The 3032-nt window shown below is 42.2% G+C and overlaps 1 long non-coding RNA gene across 1 annotated transcript in view; it reads left to right on the top strand.

Annotated features, from left to right (window-relative positions):
• The window catches only part of LOC129382380 (uncharacterized), a 5996-nt gene extending 4219 nt beyond the window's left edge, over positions 1-1777 (top strand). Inside the window, exons 3-4 of the long non-coding RNA XR_008610448.2 lie at positions 83-148; positions 1626-1777. This is a non-coding gene — a long non-coding RNA (uncharacterized lncRNA). The remainder of the gene's footprint in view (positions 1-82; positions 149-1625) is intronic.
• The last annotated feature ends 1255 nt before the right edge of the window (positions 1778-3032 follow it).

Below are 3032 nucleotides of genomic sequence, written 5' to 3'. Positions count from 1 at the left end.
GTCATGCTCATATTAATGTGAGTGGCGCAACCTAAGCGGGTGCAATTGGGCCTTTATAGTTTTTTTATTACTCCGATTTCAGGACGTTCTTCCGATTTTAACTGGAAAACGTACACCGTTCAAGAACTGCTACAGAACCGGAGCTATTGTGAGTAAGAATTGTATGCACTTATGTTAGGCAGCCACTTAGGCAGAAAGTTCGCAAACTGCCTGGTTGTCAAAATGTTTCTTGCGCCGGCAGTCAGCTTTGCTACAAGTTAATATTGCCTACTACAATGACCATTTAATATTGAATCACACCAAACAGAGGGACCCGCAATACTTTGGCTAAGTACACTCATGTGCTGGAACGTAAACACGTTGTATCTACATCGTGACAGTTAGGTCGCTTTTGTTCAGCTCATTTACCTGAACTTCTTGACCACTCCTCAAGGCGCTAATGCCATGTCTTCCAATTAACATTTTTTATAACCTTAAATGTTTATATTTTACATTATCGGACAACGAACTTCTGTAGAAAACTAACAGCCATGTACACTGGCCGTTCTGCACGTCACAAGCACACGTCGTAGCCTTTTGGAGTATTCGAACAGTACACTGCAGCTGCGTTTCGTTCACTGTGGGATGAACCAGTGTCGGTGTTTAAATGAAAATCTTGTACATAATCTTAAACCTCCACTAAACTAGCAGACAATAAATTGGTAACTAAACTTTCTTATTAATGGAAACATGTATTTGACAAAAATAATGAGGGGTGTTCATTAGTGTGAGGCGTGTATAAAAGTTGTTGACTTGCATCGCAGAATTCCGCATTGTGTTACCTGCTGCAGTTTCCTGCCCAACTAGCCTATATCAGCCTTTCTTGCTTGAAAAATTTAATAATGTTTGTATGCAGAACTGAGAAACATGATGTTTTCATTTGAGGCAATGTTCGCAGAGGTAGGAGCGCCATACTATATCCATTTTGTGGCACTGCTTCCCCACACTGCACCACATATCCGCATTCACAACCCTGAGCTCTATCTATCTATCTATCTATCTATCTATCTATCTATCTATCTATCTATCTATCTATCTATCTATCTATCTATCTATCTATCTATCTATCTATCTATCTATCTATCTATCTATCTATCTATCTATCTATCTATCTATCTATCTATCTATCTATCTATCTATCTATCTATCTATCTATCTATCTATCTATCTATCTATCTATCTATCTATCTATCTATCTATCGCATTCCCCCTCCGTACGTCTGGGGTAGCTAACTGGACTCAGTCTGGTTAACCACCCAGCCTTTCCTCCCTCCCTTCTCTCTCTCTCTTTCTGAACTCTAGTTTCCAAATGGCACTTCATACCAATACAAACGGTATCTTGCACTTTTCACGGGTATGCCCTGGAGGTCACTGCCAGCCAGGCCTTTGACTGAGGGCCCCGACATATCACCTTTCTTTCCTGCCAATAAAATGCTTTCTCTCTCTCTCTCTCTCTCTCATAAAAAAATGAAAAAGGACGGAGAGGTTATGTTTCTGGTGGGGATGGTGGGGTGCTTTGTAAAAATTCTGTTTTTACTTTCTGTTAATTCTGGCGTGACCTGTGTGTTTCTTCTTTCTCTGAACAGTGCAGAAGTTTCATTGACTGCTGCGAAAATTACTCGTGTATTGATTTTACATGTTTATACGACTACACTACGCCACAACCGGGCGTTACGACTCCGACTATCTGGTGACTTGCCATCCAGAATTTTAGGCAATAAAATCTAATAGAAAATTATTCGTTGTTGTTTATTCGCTCTTCGATTGTCGCCTAATATATTAAGTATAGTCACCGTCGAAATCTTTATTTTACATGGCTGCTTCCCGCCGAGGTGACAATCTAGTATAAACCGGTGCAGTAACGGTGCTTTGTACGAAGTAACGTAGCGCTCAACAACCAAAACAGCGCAAAGAGTTAAGTATTTCGGCAGAAATCTTCGTAGTGGAGCATGTTTCATGACTCGGCAAGTTGTCATCTTCTTGAAAGGAGTAGGAAACTACGCTGGAAACGCGAACTGATAATAAATAAATAAATAAATAAATAAATAAATAAATAAATAAATTTCCACTTCAAGAAGAATCTAAAGGAATCAAAAATATCTGCACCGAGCTCGACAAGGTTTCTGAGCCTTACGCAGTTCAGCAGCGTGGTATATGGAACACAACATTAGGTACACATAATCCTGGGTACAAAATAAGCAGAGATGCTAAATATTGGCACACGTATAGATATACCGCAAGACAATACGAGAAAGGCAAAACAGAAATCAACAGTACAGTGAATAAGGGTGCATGGATGTTTTTTTTCCATAGGTATACCTTTCCCCTCTCAATATGATTAGTATTGAAGCAATGGGTACCCACCCGCCATACTGCCAACGGCTAAACGCCTCATGCGTACGGTGTGTATGCAGCTGGGCTCCTCTCTCACGCTTTCCACTGGACACGCTGCGCTATCTAGCGGTGCCACCGCGAAGTCCGTGCGTGGAGCGTGCGTGCGAATGTACTGTATTCACACAAGATTGTCGAAATATAAATGACGCTAGTTGGATTCTGCCAACCACCGGAGAAAAAAAAGATTGTCGTTCATGAGCGGCACATGCCCCGTGACACATACCCAGTGACCCACGGTGGCGTGAAAGAGGTTCATTGATCAGCAGCACACAATCAGTGCCACATACCCAGAGACCGGAGTTGGCGACAAGGAGGTCCATCGAAGAGCGGTACTTACCGAGTTACCCACATTGGTACGAAAGAGGTTCGGTAAAGAGTAACGCATGGCCGGTGTCACTCTTACCAAGTGACGCGAGCTGATCCGACGGTTGGTTTTGAACCAGATTCCGTCAGAGCAGAAGCGCGTTGCTCTACCGATTAGACGAGGGATTGCCGAGTGACTCCAGTTGACGGAAAATGTGTTAGAGACACTAATATATATATGAATAGATAGCTGCCGAAAAGTGCGCGAAGTGTCCCAAGAATACTAGTAGCATTAA

Source organism: Dermacentor andersoni, chromosome 6 (assembly GCF_023375885.2).
Source record: "Dermacentor andersoni chromosome 6, qqDerAnde1_hic_scaffold, whole genome shotgun sequence".
In the NCBI taxonomy this organism is placed as follows: Eukaryota; Metazoa; Arthropoda; class Arachnida; order Ixodida; family Ixodidae; genus Dermacentor; species Dermacentor andersoni.
Note: the sequence above shows the minus strand (reverse complement) of the source record. Positions and strands in the feature narration are given on the sequence as shown.